Consider the following 23,383-nt stretch of genomic DNA (forward strand, 5'->3'; position numbering starts at 1 on the left):
AAACATTTTAAACAGTTCAACATGTAACAGCTTTCCGGGTTTAATGCCGGAAGCCGTTACATCAGATCAGACAGCAGAAAGCCGGCAATGCCGGCTTCTGCTGTCAGGGGGAGTCTGACAACGGCAGGGATGTGTCCATATGGGATTCTTGGGATGCGTTTTTTGGACATACTGGTACGTCCATACGGGATTGAAGGGGTTAAGGGTGTGCACACTTATGCAACCAGGTTATTGTGAGTTTTTATTTATCCCCCCTCAAAGATTTCAGTTTGTTTTGCAATTGAATTGTTCATGTTATAGGTCACATTAAAGGTGGAAAAAGTTCTGACATGATTTATCTTTGTCTCATTCTCTAACATCACAAGAACCTGGCATTTTAACAGGGGTGTATAGACTTTTTATATCCACTTTATTTTAATAATGTCTATAGATTATTAGGAAGAGTTTTAATAGATGCAAATAATGTCAAACCTCAGAACAATAAACTTAATTACAGGTAAAAATTCCTTTTCAATGGCCTTGCAGTGTAAATATCAGAAGATAATTTATGGGTACCTCAGCCACATTGAGTCAAAACACATTAAACTTTTTCATTCAAGTGTTATTATTATAATTACCGTATTTGCTCGATTATAAGACGAGGTTTTTTCCAGAGCAAATGCTCTGAAAAATACCCCTCGTCTTATAATCGGGGTCGTCTTCTAATCAGACCCCAAAAAAATGGCTGGGGCCATGCTGCTTACCGGTCGCGAGCAGCGTCTCTTCCGTTAGAAGCAGGAGGACAGGAAGCTTGTAGCTTCCTCACAGAACTCTATCTCCCCCTCCCTCCTCTGGGGGCGGGGCCAGAGAAGTTGCTGGTACAGCCGGTCCCCTGCAGAAGTCTTCGAGTGAGAGATCTGCAGTTCAGGTAAGGGGGTGGGGGAGGGTTTTTGGGTAAGTATGTGTGATTAATGTGTGAAGTATGTGTGATTAATGGAATGAATGAGTATTTAAATGTTTGTGAATGTGTGTTTGTGTGTGATAGCATGGATGTGTAAGGGGGGTGGGGGTGTAGCATGGCATAGGGAGGCTGTAATCCCACTACTATCATCCCCAGGTTCCAGCATGTACTGGCTGCCTTGGCTTGATAGGAGTGTGATTGCTGTTAGCAGCAATCACACTCCTATCAAGCCAAGGCAGCCAGTACATGCTGGGTTAAAAGGCATATCATGGGGCTGAGTGGCATATAGGGGGTTAAAATGCATTTCTGGACCTCCAGAAATGCATTTTAACCCCCTATATGCCACTCAGCCCCATGATATGCATATATACCTCCAGAAATGCATTTTAACCCCCTATATGCCACTCAGCCCCATGATATGCCTTTTAACCCCCTATATGCCAGAGTGGCATATAGGGGTATAAGGCATATCATGGGGCAGAGTGGCAAATAGGGGGGGTATAAAGCATTTCTGGGGGCAGAGTGGCATAACTGGGGGGGGCAGGTTGGCAAATAAAAGGAAATTTAAAAAATATATTTACATGAATTAATATTTACTGGTAAAACTTTTTTTCCTATAGGGTCGTCTTATATTCAGGCTTTTTGTTTTTTTCCTAAATTAATATTTTGATTTTGGGGGGTCGTCTTATAATCGGGGTCGTCTTATAATCGAGCAAATACGGTATTAATGAATTGGACCTCATTCACAAAGTTTGAGTAGTTTCAGGCACTAGTTCACTAGGAAGATATTGTGCACGTAAAAATGGAATTATCATAGCAAGGGTAATATAAGGCATCAAACATGTATACCTATTATAGAAGAGTGGTAGTTAAGAATTTGGGCATGATCCCCTAAAAAATTATATATTTTAGTTATTATATATAATTATAGTATCTAATCTTTAAGCCTAAATTCTTAAGCCACAGAAGAAGACATTTTCACCCATGGAAATACAACATTTGGGCACCTGCTACATGAATGTGTGTTTGTGTGTGATAGCATGGATGTGTAAGGGGGGTGGGGGTTGTAGCATGGCATAGGGAGGCTGTAATCCCACTACTATCATCCCCAGGTTCCAGCATGTACTGGCTGCCTTGGCTTGATAGGAGTGTGATTGCTGTTAGCAGCAATCACACTCCTATCAAGCCAAGGCAGCCAGTACATGCTGGGTTAAAAGGCATATCATGGGGCTGAGTGGCATATAGGGGGTTAAAATGCATTTCTGGACCTCCAGAAATGCATTTTAACCCCCTATATGCCACTCAGCCCCATGATATGCATATATACCTCCAGAAATGCATTTTAACCCCCTATATGCCACTCAGCCCCATGATATGCCTTTTAACCCCCTATATGCCAGAGTGGCATATAGGGGTATAAGGCATATCATGGGGCAGAGTGGCAAATAGGGGGGGTATAAAGCATTTCTGGGGGCAGAGTGGCATAACTGGGGGGGGCAGGTTGGCAAATAAAAGGAAATTTAAAAAATATATTTACATGAATTAATATTTACTGGTAAAACTTTTTTTCCTATAGGGTCGTCTTATATTCAGGCTTTTTGTTTTTTTCCTAAATTAATATTTTGATTTTGGGGGGTCGTCTTATAATCGGGGTCGTCTTATAATCGAGCAAATACGGTATTAATGAATTGGACCTCATTCACAAAGTTTGAGTAGTTTCAGGCACTAGTTCACTAGGAAGATATTGTGCACGTAAAAATGGAATTATCATAGCAAGGGTAATATAAGGCATCAAACATGTATACCTATTATAGAAGAGTGGTAGTTAAGAATTTGGGCATGATCCCCTAAAAAATTATATATTTTAGTTATTATATATAATTATAGTATCTAATCTTTAAGCCTAAATTCTTAAGCCACAGAAGAAGACATTTTCACCCATGGAAATACAACATTTGGGCACCTGCTACAATTAGAATTGCCACATTCAGGGCTGTCTATAAGGCAGATAACAATCTTTTAATTTATATAGTATACTGTTATTATATATCTGTTATTTTATATGTAACAAATAATGAAAGTAGGTAAAATTTGGTATTTTGTTCAATGTGTCAAATTCTTATATTCAAACCACAATTTCATGTGTGTATCTATACTGAATTGCTAATTATGCCTTATTTTAAATTTCTAGCTAATTATCTTGGTAAATGTAGGGTATGATGAGAGATTGGGTTTACTTGCCTACAGCATTTATTAGCTGCTTTACTCTAAAATTATATTAATATCCTGAGTTCAAGCTGCTGTTCAAATCCCCTGTGGTGTTAGCAAATTTAGAAAAAAGCTTGGAAAAAATAAACGCCAGTCAATAAAATAGTAAAAGTAAGAAATGTGAACAAATACCAAATGCATTTCGCATTCTTGACTTAATCATATACAAAGGCTAAGGTCCACACAGGGGTGTTAACTATAAGAGCTTTCACCTAGGTTCAAGAAATCAGTTACAATAGGCCAATATAGTCAGTCACTGGCATAAAAGTAGAGATAAATACAGTAACCATTCGGATCATGGAAACCATATTATTTTACTTTGATGAAAGATAAGTAGTCTCACCATGTTTGCACAAGTACCCCATACACTTATTGAACTTATATTTTTAACTGTGTTTAACTAGACTTATTGATACCCATAAATCTAACATAAGTTCAACAAATCAAAAATTCATTATTATTCATAAAAAGTATTGATTGTGTACGGTGGCATAACAAAAGTACCATACTTAGAAACACACTAACATATGCACACACAATAATATGCATACTAACACATACACTGTTACATACTAACATACACAGTAACATACTAACCCACATACACATGCTTATAGGGAGTACATCATGGAAATCCTGTTTTTTAACTAACCACAGGATTTTTTAACAACACTTAATGAGCATGCTTTTTAGTGCCTTAACTTATATTTATGTTAGTACAAAATGTTAAGTGATGCATTACATGTTATGTCATGTTGCACATTCTACAGTACTATATAAATCTATCAATAGAAATAATAATGCTCTACTAAGAGGCTCAGTGAGCTAGATGGAACAGCACCTATCATATTATAAGGTCTGTGCTTGCCATTTCCACTTCTTCTAAAGGAGCAGAAAGTGCTGCTGCGTATTCTGTATTTAAGTCAACAAGTGAAGTAACATCTTAGCGTAATTTCTTTGACAAATCAATAAGGCGGGGAAAGCTTTCTCAAAAGTTATGAAATTAAAATGGCATTAATGGATTACAAACAACATGCTGATTTGTAACTCTTCATAAAAGTTTAGTTCTTGCTTACTAATAGAATGTAAAATGTTTTACATATCTCTTGACAACTCGGAAAACATAAAAATGATTCTAGGTGGCTTTGCATAAGCAGATGTTCCATCGCAATTCACAATTTGAAAAAAGTATCATATGCATAGCATGCGTTTAAAGTTCAATATTCTCTTTTAATACAACTACAAAAATGTTTAATTAGTTGTTAAAAAGATAATTTGAAATTGGAAGTGTGTTTAATCTATTTAACTGCTACCATGAATACAAATGTTCTTAAAAAGGAACCGCTGATTAAGTGGAGAGTATAATTAACAAAATTATATAAGCATTGGCAACTTTTAATTGCCCAAATGGAACCATTACTAAATCACTAATTGGAGCACATTTTCAAAAGAATGAATATCTAAGAATTCCATAAAACCAAACTAGGTCCCTGCCTATGTTGCTTAGCAGGTAGGGGGCACTATCATAAGGTTTGAAACCAAGCGCATGCAGAAGACATTGTTTTTCAATGGCGCTAGAAAGCATTAAGGTTGCCCTGTCAGCATCATTGTTTTGAGGATGAAGAAATACAAGAAAATTTGCCGCACATATCATGTTTTTTTTTTTACATTTCTTTCAAAATGTTTTTATCTAAAATTAGTAAGGCTGATGTGTATGCTGTAACTATAATATTTCTGTGAAGCGGTAAAAAATCTAAAAATGACTTTAAACTACCTGTTTTTTTAGGTTTTACTTATTCCATTTTTAGATATTTGCATTATGACTCAATTTTATCACATTCTCCAGCCGAATAAAAAGCAAGTACTAAGATGGTAATTACTGGGAGTTGCAACTTGCAAGCGTATGAGAATGATTTGAATAAGAGCTCAACAAGTATTGCAAGTTAAGCTGTCATGGGTATATGTGCATGTCCCAGGCATGTATACTGTGTATGTTCAGGTTGTATGCTAAGTACATTGCCTGCTTCAGCACAATTAAGCAGAGGAGGAAGAAAATGGAAATCTCATTTTCTGATACCTATGAAGAAAAAAAACCCTTGAATCTATTCAAAATCTTTAAATAATAGGATTTAGCATATCATACTAGATTTTAATTAATGTATACGAGTTGCAGGTTTTTAAGTTATTTTAGAACTATATCTTTATTTCTGTATACATTGCAATAGTTTATGCTTTAGGAAAGGAAGGTAAATCTAAAAATAGAAAAATGAATTATATACCCAACCAGCTATGGAATGCCAGCTGTGAACGAAGTTTGCTCCATTGTTATTTAAAGCCCATAAGGATTTCACAGTTGGGATTGTACTTTCATGCTTGCATTACTTGCTTAAAATAAAGAATGTCAATGTACGATCATTATTTATATATAAATAACTAATATTGTTTCGCCAAAAAAATCATGACATTATTTGCACCATATCAAGTCTTATTATAATTACACTCTTTTAAAAGCTCTATAACAGTGCTGACTCTAATGTTACACTAGAATTAATATCCCCATTGACAGTGTCATTTCTTGGAGCCATTAGCTCCAGGGCTTCATGAATGTATTGCTACTATAGTTCAATTTAAGAAAGAGGTAACTATTTTAAGTGGAATTAGCTACCGGCAGTTGAAAATGAAGTTTTAAATGATTATATAATGATTATATTTTCTATACATCTTTATGAATTGAATGATAGTGGCAGATATTTGGAAATGAAGAAGTACATATACATTACTGTTGAAAATATTGGGGTCACTTAGAAATGACCTTGTTTTTTTCAATTTTGTGCATTAAAATAACAACAAACTATTTTTACTGGAATAACTTCATAGGCGTTCAATAGGTCCTTCAGCAACCATAACTTCTATGTTCCAATGGCATGTTGTGTTAGCTAATCCAAGTTTAACTGTTTAAGTACAGAGCTCTTTTCTATTTTTTGTACCCTTTGTGACAATGGCTGTGTTAATATTTCTGCGGTGCTCATGTTTAGCTGTAAATGTCTCCTTTCTAATTTACTGTACCCACACAAGTTATATATTGTTTTATGGTTTTAAGTGTATATATTTTTTAACGTTCTAAGGATTTTCTTTAGATACCATTACTTTGATCATATCATATAATTTACTATAAAAACCTATAAAATATAATATAATATAATATTTTACTCATCTACAAAAGCAAATAGGTATAGGGCAATAACTGCAAGTAGCATATCATATCGACGTAAAGGCATTACAGCAACACTGTTTGGGAAAAGAAAGCGATCATAGATCAATTTCTACACCCGTTTAAAGGGATGTTTTTCCTGTGATGTGCTGGCCACCTCAATTGTCATCAAGGGATTACATTCAAAAAGATTATTGATCATTGGAAACCCTTTATGCAAATATGTTAACACATTTCCTTGTTTTCCATGAAAAATGCTAAGTAACCCCAAACTTACATAAAAGTATTTTTATCAATGTATTTTAAATACATACATGTACATTTGGGTTTAATTAAAGTAAAAGGTCTGTGCTACAAACATTATTTTGCAAAAAAATCAGGAGAAGGAGAATTTGCAGAATCAAGATATTCTGAAGTAGCTTTAATTAATTAAAATTAGTTAAAAGGTAGCTCCATATGTGCTTTGAGTGATGCGCCTATTGACCTATTCATATAACCCATTTGGTTTGAACGAAAATATAGGGTCAATTTTAATGAGAACAAAATGTGTTGCCCGGTGCCCTCATTCACACTCTTATTCTCGTTTATCTCTCACGCTCTCTGCTGACCACTTCTGCATATGTTGACCACTTTTGCTTTTGTATCTTCTTCATGCTTTATCTTCAATATATCTTCTATCTTCATCTGCATCCCCTGACTGGAACTCCAATCAGGGGAGAGGACATCACCGAAAAAATATAATTTTGCTCTTACTTGAACTCAGGGCAATATGGCGGTGCTTGTGGTGACGCCCTCTCCCCGAGAGTTAGGGAGAAAACATCACTGCGAGCACTGCTATTTTGGCAGAAGTTAACCCCGGGTTATGTCAGCAAAGATAGGATAAATGTAGCCAATTGTAGATAGAAGAGAAAAGAGAAGATAAGGGACATGCTAAAATATAGAAGAAAAGATGATGAAGAAAAAGATGTGAAAGTGGTTAGCAGAAGTAGAAGTGTTCGGCAAAGAAGGTAGGTAAACATTTAGAGAGCTTGAGAGAGAAAGTGAACGAAAATGAGAGTGCAAGAAAGGAAGTGAGAGTGTGAGTAAATATGGGTACAAAATTTTGAGCTTTTTGCTTCATACAAATTATGTCAGGAACCACAGAGATTGAAACCTGCAACCTTGTGGAATCTAGGCAAATCACCTATCCACTACTCCACCAGGTGGATCTTGGATCACGGTCTCCTTCTGCCTCTCCTTGGACCAAGCTGTTCCCTAATGCTCTTGAAACACCTGCCCCGTGTTTGGTCAATTAAGGCTCAATATTAACCAGGCATCAGCCTAGCCTCATTGCTAGAGCATTGTGTTCCTGGCCCTGTATACTGACCTACCACGTTTCTGCATCTGATCTGTTTTCCGTGTATGACTCTTGGCTACTTCAACGATCCCGATTTGTGTACAAGACCCCGGCGTATCCCAGATGTACCTACCTGTCCGGCTGCTACCTAGCCGTGTGCCCTGCCTGAGGGCTTCCTAGCCGTCTGCCCTGCCAGTGGGCTTCCAGTTTCCTGCCTGTTTTTATCCTGCTCTCTCTGAACACCTAAAGATGGCGCCCAAGAGAAAATCTAAAGCTAAAGTAGAGCACAGCCCAGAACTGGACAAATCAGCCTGCCTACAGCCATGTTCTGAACCTGCCCCTTCATTGAGACTCCTACCAGATCCGGCACCGAGTGCCCTGACAAATTAGGTACATTTGCAATTCATATGAATCCAAACAAGTCTACTAGTTTTATATTAAGAAATATATTATTGTAGAAAGGAGGAAACAGCATATGAGCTAAGGAAGGTAATTCTTGCAAACTCTGTTTTGTAATTATTTAACTATATTGTAGAATATCTTTTTTAAAAGTTCAACTATAAAAGTGCTCTATATGACTACATGCAATATATCGCATATATTATATAGAAACATAGAAACATAGAAACATAGAAACATAGAAAGTGACGGCAGATAAGAGCCAGAAGGCCCATCCAGTCTGCCCAACCTCTGAGTACTCTCCTTTAGTACTTGCCCTTATCCTATATCTAGCTTGGCATTATGCCTATCCCATGCTTGCTTAAATGACTTTACTGTATTAACATCTACCACTTCCACTGGGAGGCTATTCCATGCGTCCACTACCCTTTCCGTAAAGTAATATTTTCTGATGTTACCATTAAACCTTTGCCCCTCTAGTTTATGCTTGTGTCCTCTTGTTGCGGTTTTATTTCTTCTTTTAAATAAACTTTCTTCCTTTACTTTGTTGATTCCCTTTAAGTATTTAAATGTTTCTATCATATCCCCCCTGTCCCGTCTTTTTTCCAGGCTATATAGGTTAAGATCCTTTAACCTGTCCTGGTAAGGTTTATTTTGTAATCCATAAACCATTTTAGTAGCCCTTCTCTGCACTTTCTCCAACATATCTATATCCTTCTGGAGATATGGTCTCCAGTACTGTACACAATACTCCAAGTGAGGTCTCACCAGTGATCTGTACAGCGGCATGAGCACTTCCCTCTTCCTACTGCTAATACCTCTCGCTATACAACCAAGCATTCTGCTAGCATTACCTGCTGCTCTACTGCATTGTCTACCTACCTTTAAATCCTCAGAAATAATTACCCCTAAATCCCTTTCCTCACACGTTGAGGTTAGGACAGTACCAAATAGTCTATACTCTGCCCTTGGGTTTTTATGCCCCAGGTGCATTACTTTGCATTTATCCACGTTAAATGCCAATTGCCACAGCTCTGACCATTTTTCCAGCTTACCTAGATCGTTTGCCATTTGGCTTCTTCCTCCAGGAACATCAACCCTGTTGCAAATTTTTGTGTCGTCGGCAAATAAACATACCTTTCCATCAACACCATCTGCAATATCACTAATGAAAATATTAAAGAGAATGGGTCCAAGTACAGATCCCTGAGGTATCCCACTGGTAACAAGACCTTGTTCTGAATATACGCCATTGACTACAACCCTCTGTTTTCTGTCACTCAGCCACTCCTTAATCCATTCAACAACATTGGGATCTAAACCCAGAGATTGCAGTTTATTTATAAGTCTTCTATGTGGGACTGAGTCAAAGGCCTTACTGAAATCCAGATACGCAATGTCTACTGCACCACCTTGATCAATTACTTTAGTCACCCAATCAAAAAAATCAATAAGATTTGTTTGGCAAGATCTTCCTGAGGAAAACCCATGTTGTTTTTGATCTTGAAAGCCATGTGACTTCAGATGTTCAACAATCCTTTCCTTTAACATTGTTTCCATTAATTTTCCCACTACAGATGTAAGACTAACTGGCCTGTAGTTGCCCGACTCCTCCCTACTGCCTTTTTTGTGTATAGGCACAACATTCGCTACTTTCCAATCCCCAGGGACAACTCCCGTTACCAATGATTCGTTAAATATATCAGTTAACGGTTTTGCTAGTACACCCCCAAGCTCTTTTAATAACTTGGGGTGTATCCCATCAGGCCCCATCGACTTATTTGTCTTTACCTTAGACAACTGAAGTAAAACCTCCGCCTCGATAAACTCACATATTTCAAATGATTCAGTCTTTTTTCCCAACTGAGGTCCCATTCCATCATTCTCATCTGTAAAAACTGAACAGAAATATTCATTGAGACAGTCAGCTAAACCTTTATCCTCTTCTACATATATGCCTTTTGTTTTTAGTCTAACTAATCCTTGTTTAACTTTCCTTTTCTCATTTATATATCTAAAAAATGTTTTATCTCCATTTTTTACTGATAGGGCAATTCGCTCTTCTGCCTGTGATTTGGCAGTTTTTATAACTTTCTTTGCCTCTTTCTGCCTAATTTTATAGATCTGTCTATCTTCCTCGCTTTGGGTATTTTTGTATCTACTAAAGGCTAACTTCTTGTCTTTCACGATTTTGGCCACTTCTGCAGAGTACCACAGCGGTTTCCTTAATTTTTTACTCTTACTGACCAACCTAATACAATTTTCTGTTATCTTCAATAAAACAGCTTTTACAAAATCCCATTTCTCCTGAACACCATTTAAATTGCCCCAGTCTGATAATGACTCCTCTATACATTTTCTCATTTTAGAAAAGTCAGCTTTTCTAAAATCTAAAACTTTTGTTTTTGTGTGGTGTGACTCAGTCACTGTTTGTATATTAAACCACACAGACTGATGATCACTAGATCCCAAACTTTCACCTACAGAAATATCTGTTAACAAATCTCCATTTGTGAACACTAAATCCAATGTGGCCTCCTTACGAGTTGGTTCCTCAACCACCTGTTTTAAAGATAATCCCAATAAGGAGTTTAGAATATCCGCACTCCTGGTACAACCAGCTACTTTCGTTTTCCAGTTCACATCAGGGAGATTAAAGTCACCCATGATTATAACATCCCCCTTCACTGTCATTTTAGCTATTTCCTCCACTAGTAGATTATCGAGTTCTTCTACTTGTCCTGGGGGTCTATAAATCACACCTATGCGAGTTACTTTACTTTTGCCAAATTGTACTGTAACCCAAACCGACTCTAAGTTCTCTTCACCAACTTGTATTAAGTTAGATTTTATGTTATTTTTCACATATAGGGCCACCCCTCCCCCTTTCCTGCCCTTTCTATCTTTTCTATATAAAGAGTACCCCGGTATTGATATGTCCCAGTCATTTTTCTCATTATACCATGTCTCAGTAACAGCCACTATATCAACATTCTCAGTTGCCACAACTGTTACAAGTTCATGGATCTTATTCCCTAAACTGCGAGCATTTGTAGACATGACCTTCAGCTTGTCATTTAACACCGATGCTGCAATCACTTTCTGTCCTTGCTTTGGGGGGCAAAACATATGCTTCTCCCTATTATCTTTATAGACCAAGCCCCCAGATCCACCCACCTGGTTACTAAGTAAATCGCCTTCCCTTTCTATACTGTCTAACCCGGTATTTATTCCCCCCCCCCCATTCCTAGTTTAAAATCTCCTCCAACCGTCTAACCATTCTCTCCCCAAGCACATTGGACCCTCTTGCATTTAGGTGCAATCCATCACGACTATAGAGATTGTACCCCAAAGCAAAATCAGCCCAGTGCTCTAAGAACCCAAAGCCCTCCTTCTTACACCAAGACTTCAGCCATGCATTTAGCTGCCTAATCTCCCGCTGCCTTTCTGGTGTAGCACATGGCACAGGTAGTATCTCTGAGAATACTACCTTGGAGGTCCTTTTCTTAATCTTACTACCCAAGTCCCTAAAATTATCTTTTAGGACACTCCATCTTCCTCTTACTATGTCATTGGTGCCAATGTGCACCAAGACAGCTGGATCCTCACCAGCCCCTCCCAATAATCTATCCACTCTGTCCGCAACATGCCGAACCCGGGCACCCGGGAGACAGCAAACCATTCGGTTGCTGCGATCAGAGCTACAGATTACCCTGTCTGTTTTCCTGATTATTGAATCCCCTACCACCACAACCTGCCTGGGCTTTCCTTCCTTTCGGATCCCCTGCACATTGGATGAGCTGCTCTCCCGGCTGTTAGGGAGAACAGCTTTTTCCGCAAAGCCTACCTCTGAGTCTGCCTCCCCAACATGCTCACTTAAAAGGGCAAATTTGTTGGGAGGGAGAGACTCTGGGCTGGCTTGCCTCTTCCTCTTCCCTTCCCCACTGCAACCACGTCTTACTGTCACCCAGCTATGTGCCTGACTCCCTTCTGACTGATCTCCTCCCTCATTGCTAGGGGCCCCATCTAAACTTTGCTCAGTGAGCAACAGACTCCTCTCAAGGTTGTCAATCTCTCTCAGTGTTTCAATGTGCCTCTTAAGAGCACCAACCTCAGCTTCCAGAGAGACCAATTGATCACACTTACCACAGCGATATGGACCCAGGAACTGCTGTTCCAAGCATGCATACATATGGCATGATGTGCACTGAGTGAAATCTCCAAGCTTGCTCATTCTTTATAAAGGGACGCGAGTATAGAATTTAAACAGTTGCTTTATGTCACTTACCCTCCTTGCTCTTGCACTCTTGTGTTGCACTAACTGCTGTGGTGCACAAACTGGTCACTTACAGAAAGCAAGTCACTTAGAAAATGCAAGCCCCTTACAGTGAGCAACCACTTCCTTATATACAGAGCAACACAGTTAATTGATTATAAACCCCACCCTTAACTAATTACACTATAGAAAATGGGAGAAAAAAAAAACCAAACAGTTAATGCAAAACACACAGTTTTTTTTTTGTTTTTTTTTGTTTTTTTACCACAAACCCTTCAACCCTCTTGTTGCTGGTTGAGATACAAACCCACTGTTGGTATACTTATAATACCACTTCTCTGCCGCTGCTGTGGTGCACAAACTGGTCACTTACAGAAAGCAAGTCACTTAGAAAATGAATATGAACAAGTTAACCAAATGAATCAATTAGCTAAAGATGGAGTTTGAAATGTCAGCTTAAGATTTAAATAGTGTGAGAGATTTCTTAAAACTCTTCTCATTGTGTAGATACACATTTTTGTCATTTTTTTATAAAATCTACCATTTGATCTCAAAATTGATGGGGTTATGTAGAGCAGCTGTCTAATTATTTAGTTACAATCATATAACACGTGCTGTTTATTACACGTGGCTTGTCGGATGCAAATTAAATACGGCTTAAATATACAATACATAGATTTTATTAACTTTAGTTTTGCATCCTTTATATTTAAATGGGCTGTTTTCAGGACATTCATGATTCAGATTATGAAATAATTAAAGATTTTGTTAACTTTACTTCTATATTATATATTAGATAAAACGGCTGTTCTTAGGGTAGTCATGATTACAGATTCTCTAATTATTAGGCTTTACAAATTACCAATTTCTCAGCCAGCTGATGACCATGTAATTAAAAGAGCTAATGTTTTAGTCTCATTAAGAATTATATATTTATTAGTATATAGGAATGTGGCTAGGCACTTGACTATAATAAAGAGAGTTTGTAATTTAACATATTATCTGCTACAAAATATACCTGCAATCTAGCGGAGATATTCAGCATTTTTACATATATTTTCACTTATTTCTTGGTTGTTTTTTTTTTCCAGATGTTCAGTATAATTAGAGTTAGAATTGCTAAAGATTTTTAGTCAGTTCAAAAATGTTTAAAAAGTAAGGAATTTCACATTGGATCCGACCTCATTTCAGGGTACTGAGCAATCTTTACAATGACTCTGTCTTGTCCTCCTCTACGTATCTTTCTTCCACACATGACATTCCACACCATGACTTTTTTAAATACCTACAAATTTGTCACCTGCTTCACTCGCTCCCGAATTCGATCACTCAGAATTCCTGGGATCTCCATTCAGTAGTCTCATTATGCAATTCAGCACCACGGTTTACAGGGGAAATCTTGGTTTGGGATTCTCTGTTACTCTCTCACATTTCCGCCTGTAAACTCTCCCACATGATAGCATGGGAGAAAGACTTACATCTTGAACTCTCCCTCGAGTCGGAGGAGATGATGAGAGGTATGTCCCACTGCACTAACCATCTTGAATTATTATTATTATTATCTTTTATTTATATAGTGCCAACAGTTTATGCAGCGCTTAATACAATACATATATTCAAGGGGTATGACAAGACAAGAATTGACAGACTAAGACAAACTGATACATTAGGTGGAAAAAAAACTTAGCTGCCACTGGTACCTCATTCCTGTCCGTCTTTCATTTATGTTGAGGTCCCATTCTAGGCTCTGTTGGAGGGGATGCCAACAGGAGGGCTCTATGGTTCATGTGTGGTGGAGCTGTCCAGTGCTGAAGCTGTTATGGGAGACAGTGTTTGCTTCCTTTCGATCTATTTTTCACCTTGAATTTGATTTTCTCCCTGAAATTGCTTTATTGCACATGTTCCCGGATCCTCATCCTATGAGGAAACTAGTGGTCTATATTTTTTGGCGACTCAACTATGTATAGCCAGGAAGTGGAAGAGTATATCTCCCCCTAGCTATGCGGAAGTTATATATATATACTCTAGAAAAACATAGAGTCCTGGAGAAAATATCTCATTGGTTATCTCACACTACTCATCTCTACACAAAAACCTGGTCCCTTATTGCCGATGATCCATTCCATCCCCTCGGCTCATACCTATGTGCGGGGTGTGTGGCTGTACCTGACCGGCGCCTGCCAGTACCTTATGCTACCCACACATGCTTGTTACTGACTATGATTTCCCATGCCATACGGTTTTGTTTTGTAATGCTTTAGTCAGTTACGACTTATTGCAACTTTGTGTCCAGACAGGATTGCTCTTCTCCCCTCTGTATTCTTTAATTTTTGTCTTTCTGTTTTGCCACTCGACGCAATACTTACCCTATACCTCTGAGCACGGAACTATTTTACAGGTTACGAGGGGCTACTGTATTTACCAAATTAGACCTCCGAGTGGTATACAACCTCATCGCAAAATAAGAGAAATGCTCTTTTGTGGTGCACAAAGTGACGTTCCTGTGGTATATCATAACCCCAGAAGGGTTCGAGATGGACTGACCAAGGTACAAGTGATCAAAGAGTGGACTCAACTGGTAGGGCTGAAACCCCTTCAACTTTTTCTGGGGTTTGCTAATTACTACCAAAAGTTCATTCGGGACTACTCCAAGATTGCTGCACCCCTCACGGCGCTTACCAAGAAGGGTCATGGTCACCTGAGGCGCTTCAAGCTTTTGCACGTCTAAAGTCTTAGTTTGTTACAGCCGGGGTACTCAGACATTGCGATCCACAGCAACCCTTTATTTTGGAGGTTGACGCATCTGAAATTGGAGTAGGAGCAGTACTGTTACAAAGAGCTTACTACAATGGTCCTCTGCACCCCTTTGGTTACTTCTCTAAGCGTTTCACACCCGCCAAGAGGAATGATGATGTGGGCAATAGGAATTGCTAGCAGTCATCTGTTCTAAGGGGTTCAGGTTGCCACTCTGATCTTAACGACCATAAGAATTTAAAATACATTGAATCCGCTAAACCCCTCAATTTTTGCCAGGCCAGATGAGTGCTCTTTCTTTCCCGATTTCCATTTGTTCTCACCTATCGACCAGGAACCTAAAACAAGACAGACGCTCTCTATACCCGAGGAGGAGGAGAAAAGTGCCCAGGAATCCATCATTCCATCAGCCAACCTCGTAGCAGATGTGCAACTACGTTGCTTAATGCCCTTAATTGAATGCATCTCTGGTATGCAGGCAGGAGCTCCCTCATCCTTACCTCTAGAAAAAGTACTGTCGCTGCGGCGATACTGGCTGTGATTCCGACTACCTCCGCTGTCTTGTGCTCCCTCAGCCTGGGACACACACACTTTACCCGGCTTCCCAGTCACTAGCCGAGACTCAGTGTAGGGTAAAACCAAAACAAAGACTGCTTTATTTCTCACACACAGCACTGGATATATCCAGCAAAACACACATTAACATAAAACAAGATATTGGGATACAAACCGCTCCCTTAATCTGCCTCCCAGAGACATCAGGGGCAGTAACGGGATTAACAATACAATAGGGTCTCAACCTCCACTATCTATTACTGGCCCAAATCAGTTCCAGGGATGGCCGGGGTAAATGTCTGTAGCAGTGGAACTGGGGGGGGGGCAACATCATAATGCACCATGGGGTGGAGGGGTCTTAAACCAAAACAATGGCGGTTACTCCCTGCTTGCAGATTCTGGCTGTCTGCTGGAGATAATCCCCTCAGCAAGTGATGAGATGAAATACTGCTGGGGGTAGCCACAGAAGTCTTTATAATGTTAGGGCCCATAGTCAATAGGAAGGAGGCTGGCAGTCAGGCCTCTCCAGTGGCCCAAGTGATGGAGGGTTCCATCACATAACGCGATCGTGGACTGTTTCCCCAAGATGGCACAGATGGTGCCTTTGAAGAAGGTTGGGGAGGTGGTACTACATGGGTTGCCCATAGAGATTGTATTGGATCGAAGAACGCAATTTGTAGGGTGAGAGTTCACCAGAACTCTCGGAATCAACCTTGCTTTCCCCTCATCTTTTCATCCAAGAGACCAACGGGGCAGCGGAAAGAGCTAATCAAACAGTTCCTGCAGTTATTGGGACGACTGGGTGGATCTCCTACCCTTTGCGGAGTTTGCACAAAATAAATCAATACAGGACTCCACTGGAATCACTCCTTTCTATTGCTTACATGGTCTTTACCCACAGGTGTTTCCTGGCTCCTTACCTACATCCTCGGTTCCAGCTCTTAATACATGTCTCGCTTCTATCCAGGCTGCACTGGAATCGGCTGCTCGGCACCAGAAACAAGACGCAGACAGGAGATGATCCCCTCATCCGTCCTATTTGCCGGGGCGACAGGGTATGGTTGTCCGCCAGGTACCTGGTACCTCAATGCCCTTCCCTACTCTGGTGGATTAGTTCTTGCTTCTAATATGAAGGGGGAGTCTTTCTGTCTGCCAGTGCCTGTTCTGTGTGGTGCTACTGTAGCTGAAAGGTGAGTGCAGAAGGTGTGAGGGACTTTACCCTTTGGGAACACCCCCCTAAATGTTGTTCCGGAATCAAAAAATGTCCCCAAATGTCATCTGAGCCGAACAGCCAGGAAACAAACTTTGCTGCCCAAAAACAAATGAGGCACAAATTAAAAAGTTTGTCTTAATCGATTTTGCTTGCCATGCACAATTTTAATATAAAGCATCATTTTCTATAATTATTAATTCTCAACATCTTAAATTAAATCTTAGACTTAAAAATGGGCAATGAATATCTCCTTTCATCAAACTAAAATATCTCAAATGTGTTGATGTGTGCAATATAGACTTAATGATGCAAAGTTTTGACAGAAAACATCATATACAGATGAGCTGAGAATAAATTATTTTAGTAACCAAGAAATGTACCCAACAACCCCCTCAAAAACTGTCAATTTATGAACAGCAAGCAGTAATCTGAAAAAAAACAACACATACATAGAATGGGCTGAATGCATTATAAAGTGAATATGTTTTACTTCCTTTGCACACTTCTAAAAATGAAAACAATAAAAATATTTGTAGTAAATGAGACAATGAAATGTCATAATCACAATACATTAAAATGCAAAAAAAGTTGTAACATTTAGTGTGTTTTTACAGTAGTGTAAAGCTTATGACAGGAGGTTACTTTAGAAACAGAATCAAGCTTTTGCTTCGTGGAAGCTTTATAATAAGTTCATGTTTTATATGTTCTTATTACACTCTTTGGAACTTTGGGGCTATGAAAGTAACACTGTGAAATGCTTCTGTTACAGGATATCCATGACTATTTTTGGTATTACTGTATTACAATATAGAAGCTCCATACTCTTTCCTGGTCCAAATAATATTGTTGTAAGAGAAGCACGAGAAGTGTGTGCTTTCAGCCTAATACCTTTTTTTTCTTTCTGTGTACTGACAGTCTACCCTGTCTAAGATGATGCAATGTTAATTGTGCTGGTGAAACACCACTTGGTTCCTAGTTGAACCCAGCAACTAAAGTGGGCATAAAAAGCCATATACCTGATATGACTAGCAAATGAAATCAATAATAGCAATGTGGGGATTAAGAAGAACACATTGATATCACACATCTTGATTGCAGTAGATTTTATAGAAACATTATAGAAGTTGATGGCAGATAAGAACCATTCGGCCCATCTAGTCTACCTATTTTTCCTCATGCAAACTCAAACTTTCCCATGCATGTTTAAAGTGTATTAGCCTCTACAGTTTCTGCTGGGAGGCTATTTCATTTATCACCCTCTCAGTAAGATAACATTTCCTTACATTACACCTAAGCCTCTGAACCTCTAGTTAGATTATGACCTCCAGTTCTCATATTTCTACTCCTTCTGTATTGTGTTAAATTCAGTTAGGTATTTAAATGTTTCTATAACATCTATCTTCTTTACTCTAAGCTATACATATTGAGCTCCCTTAGTCTTTCCTGGCATCTTTATCCTGCAAACTACTCGCCATACTGGTAGCCCTTCTCTGCTCCCTCTCTAAGATGTCAATAACATGTTAATTTGCTTATAATGGCTATGGGAAACAATTTCTGTTTGGGTTTTGGAGGTTCTGTTATACCAGAGCCAAAGTTTTTTCCCCCAGATACACAAATCCAAATAATCGATCTTAATAAGGAATATTTATTGTCCACTATCACATTGTTGCCATAAAGTAAGGTCTGAATTCAAAAACAGCTCCATTTGTAACTGTAGCATCTGCCTTTATCCTGGTTTCTTTATACATTTCAAATAAATAAAATATCATGATTTGAATGAAGAATTCATAACAGAATATTTACAGTGTCGTCAGCATATTTTAATTCTCTCAGTCTGACACTTTAAATATTTTTGTCCACTTGTGATTAAAAAAGGAAAATGTAAATTTAGTAGAATTCTCACACGATGTTACATTAGATGTCGTCACTACAACAACACTTCTAAAAAAAGAATAATAAAAGTGCTTCATGCTATTTCTAAGTGTTAGTGTTAAATGTAAATTCAGTAAAATTCTCAGACTTAAATAGTGTTTTACATTGAAGATATACCTCTAAGTTTACAGGAGCTAAATATTTAGTCTGGTACTATTCCATGTAGTGTGTTAAATGTATATTATATAGTTAAGTACATATTAAATGTAAATTATATATAAAAATTATTACATACATATATTTTGCAACCATTGTACTTCTATGTTGTTTATCCTTCCAGTGTTCTTTGTTTCCTAATGCACTAAATTTAAAAATTTAAGGAGAAATCATTTTTGATTATAGAACAAATATATATTTATTGTTGGAAAGTCTCAGGAATCTTACCCTTTCAATCAAGAATACTGGTGTTTTATCTTCTGCTGTGATGTACTATACAATTCATAGGGAAAACATTTAAGCCAAGCAGTACAAGTGTTTCCTAACTGCTCCAGTATCCTTATTAGTATTCATTTGGTTTTGTACTTGATGTTGAATGCAAAGTTTCCAGTGGCCTAATTAGAAAAAACCCAGGGAAGTTTTCCTATTTAGGGAAGGCCGGACTAGGAATTTAAACCAGCCCTTGAAATAATTGAATACAAGCCTCATATTTCATGGTGCCATTTTTGGACCCTCATGTCGGGTCCTGACCCCAATATTTTTTGTTTAGAAAAGCCATGCATTTTAACCCCTTAACGACAAAACCCGTACATGTACAGGCTTGCGGTGCAAACCAATAACGACAAAGCCCGTACATGTACGGGCTTCTGTTAAATAGCTGCATCACCGTGATCGGCGACTTTGCAGCATCCAAGGAAGCCTCACAAGTGAGGCTGACCGTGGATCCAGGGAGGAAAGCCCTCCAGCCCCCAAAAAATGGCCGCCGCCCCACCAATCATCAAAGACCGGGGCAGCCAGCTAAAACAGTCTAGGAAGCAATCGGCGATCACTTCCTAAGCATAATCGGTGTTGCTGAGATGCCTCGATATCGAGGCATGCAGCAACAAAACCCCCCTACCCTGATAGCCTTGTGATTGCTCCGAAGAGCAACCACAAGCGCCATCATGTAAATTACATTGCCGCCACTCACAATATGGCGTCAACAACAGAAAAATGCATGAGTTCACCGAGGGTCTATTTAGACCCTCTTGAAAACTCTCGAGCTCCTCGTGTGTGAAAAAAATACAAAATGCTTTATTACCATAAAGTTTGACAAAGGCTGTTGGTAGAATTAGTGCATGAAAAGGGTTAAAATATTAGCTTTTGAAATACCTTGGGGTGTCTAGTTTTCAAAAATATATGGTTTGATGGGGTAAATTGCATTGGCCGGCTTCAAAGATACCCGAAATAGCACATGGGGCAGAATGACCAGCTTTGAGGAAAAATGGTTTTGAAATAGCAAAACGCTACTGGTACCTATTTCCCCATAATGTGCAGAAAAAAGCAAAAAAAACATTGGGTGTTTCTAAACTCAGGACACATAGTAGAATCTATTTAGCAGGTTTTTTCATTGTTTTTTTGCAGATGAGTAAAAGATTTTTCAAAGAAAAGTGAGAAAAAGTATTTTTTTTTACAAAAAATCACCATATTTTATCATTTTCTTTACAGTATATATATAAATATATATTATAGATGATATAATAAAAAAAAATACATAATGCGTGTAGGTGCACAAAATGAGAAAGAAGAAAATTACAGCATTAAGGGGTTAAAGTATATTTGAAAACACATTAGTCTTATTAAGATACACATGAAAACACATATTTCCTAATATCACTGTGGCCGAAGGCATCATGTAATGGGTTGGGACCAACAGAGAGCACCATGTGAAAAACTAGGTACACCTTATGGTTCAATATCTTGTAGAACTACCTTTCGCAGGTCATCATTTTCTGTATGAGTTTATCAGTCTCTCACATCATTGTGGAGGAATTTTTTGGTCTACTCCATGACTGCAAGGTTCCCAGGTCATGTGGCTGCAAAACAAGTCCAAATCATCACCCCTCCCCCACCATAATTGACAATTGGTATGGGGTGTTTGTGCTGATAAACTGTGTTTGTTATTTTGCCAAATGTGGCGCTGTGGATTAAGGCCAAACATCTCCACTTTGGTCTTCTTCGTCCAAAGGATATTGGTCCAGAAATCTTGTAGTTTGTTCAGATGCAACTTTGCAAACCTCAGAGGCCTGTACAGTTTGAGATATAACTCGTTTTTTGTTTTTTTTTTGCAATTTCTCAGTCTGACCATGGGGTAAATTTGCGTGGACGGCCAGTTCTGGGAAGATTGGCAACTATCACTTTCCACTTCTGAATAATCTTTCTCAATGTATAATTATGGACTTTAAATTGTTTGGAAATGGCCTAATAACCCTTTCCCAGATTGATGGGCAGCAAAAATTGCTTCTCTAAGATCATTACTGGTGTATTTCCACCTTGGCATTGTGTTAACACACACCTAAATGGTCCAGACCAGCAAACTGCTAAAACTTTGGCTTTTATAGAGGTGATCAATTAATCAAGGGCATTTAAAAAGCAGCTGAAAAGCAGCAAAAGGCTGTTTGCTACTTAGCATCTTAATTCCTATGAAAGCAGGAAGGATGTGCTTAGTGTTTCATACATGGCTTCTCCATTTGAACTTTATTTTTGTTGAATAAATCATGACATGATGTACTATTACTATTATTCGTCTGAGGTTGTATTTACCTTATTTTTTAGAACTAAGGAACAGATGATTGCTATTAATATATATTAAACCATAGAATTCAAAGAGTGTGTACTTTTTTTCACATTACTGTAATTAATATGCATAGAGATCAGAGGAGACCAGACAATGATTGCAGAAAGTGATTGAGTAGGTTGGGGGACAGGTATAAGGAAAGGGGGGAGAGCAAAGACCCTCAGGGCTAGAAGGCAGAAAAGGCTGTGGGGAACTGGTAGAGAGAAGACCACAGAAGGGGCCACAGAGAAACTTAGGTGGAGAGTGCAGGGGCAAAGATAGGACTAGGGGAGAGGGCAGGGAGTCACAGAAAGAGATTTTGTTTCTGAATTAGAAATCCCAAAGGATGCACGAGACCCAATATAGCATACTTAAGTTTGCTGCCTCGCATGATTGGTAGCAATTCAGTGGAACTTAGGTAATTGTCAGTGGTCACCTTTCAAGGTTGCAAATCAATTTTGGGCAAAAAACTGTAGAAAAGTGATTGATTATAATGTGATTTTTTTTGTTTAATACCACCACAACAAGGGGACATAGGCTTAAGCTAGAGGGGCAATGGTTTAAAAGTAACATCAGAAAATATTACTTTACTGAAAGGGTAGTTAATACATGGAATAGCCTTCCAGCAGAAGTGGTAGATGTTAATACAGTGAAGGTGTTTAAACAAGCATGGGATAGGCATAAGGCTAAACTAGTTATAATATAAGGCCAAGGTTTAAGGAAAGTATTCAGAGGTTGGGCAGACTAGATGGGCCACATGGTCCTTATCTGTCATCACTTTATATGTTTCTATATTTCACTTTAACCTTTAAATTGTAGTTTGTGTCTTTTTCCAACACTTATCTTCTGGTTATTCCCCTGTTAGTCTTATCCTCAACTTCTAATATCTTTGTCACTTTGGAGAATTCCACAAACTATTCAGCCCAAATTCACCATCGTAGCGTTACCCTTAACTCCTCTGGAGTTACATTTACCACAATGATATCAGTCTCTCTCATGTAATCCCTCTCCTTTTGTCTTTTTCCCCTCAGCCACCTAATAAAGTGTAATCTTGCAAGGGCTTTTCCCTCTTCTCTTATTATACCAGTATTCCTTTGTGTGTGTTTATGTTGCCTGCAACTTAAGTCAAGTCTGATCACTCAATTTCTCAGGGAACAGACCAAAGGGAATATTATGTAGACCCTGGTTGTTATACTCCATTTATGGTACTGATATTGGTGTGGTAAATTCTTCTAAAGCTTTTTTATAAAAAGGTGTACGAGGCAGTTATCTTTTTAAAGCCACCCTCAATGAACATTTGATCAAATAATCCCGCTGTATATATATTTTTTTGCTTGTGTTGTGCTTAAAAATCTGTTCTAAGTTATCACAAACAATGAAGATATATCCAGATCACCACGGCAGTAATAACAAAGAACCAATTGCTTTAATGCTATACCAGAAAATACATATTTGTTGCACCAAAATCAATGTCACTTTTTTTTTTAATAAACATTATTTGTTATCCTTTTCTAATAGTACGTATCTAAAATAAGGCTAAGCCATACTGAATACAATATCAATTTTATTAATATATAACTGCATCACTGCAATGTAATTAATGTATAAAGTTCACTTTTCCTTATAAAATAATATTGATTTCTCTTAACAGTTCAATTTACCTTTAATATCTTGTTTGACTTTGAAGTTTCCTTTGGCATCAAAGGGACAGTATTCAATAACCAATGTCTTAATATTTTGGCACTTA

This window comes from Spea bombifrons, chromosome 5, assembly GCF_027358695.1.
Source record: "Spea bombifrons isolate aSpeBom1 chromosome 5, aSpeBom1.2.pri, whole genome shotgun sequence".
Lineage (NCBI taxonomy): Eukaryota > Metazoa > Chordata > Amphibia > Anura > Pelobatidae > Spea > Spea bombifrons.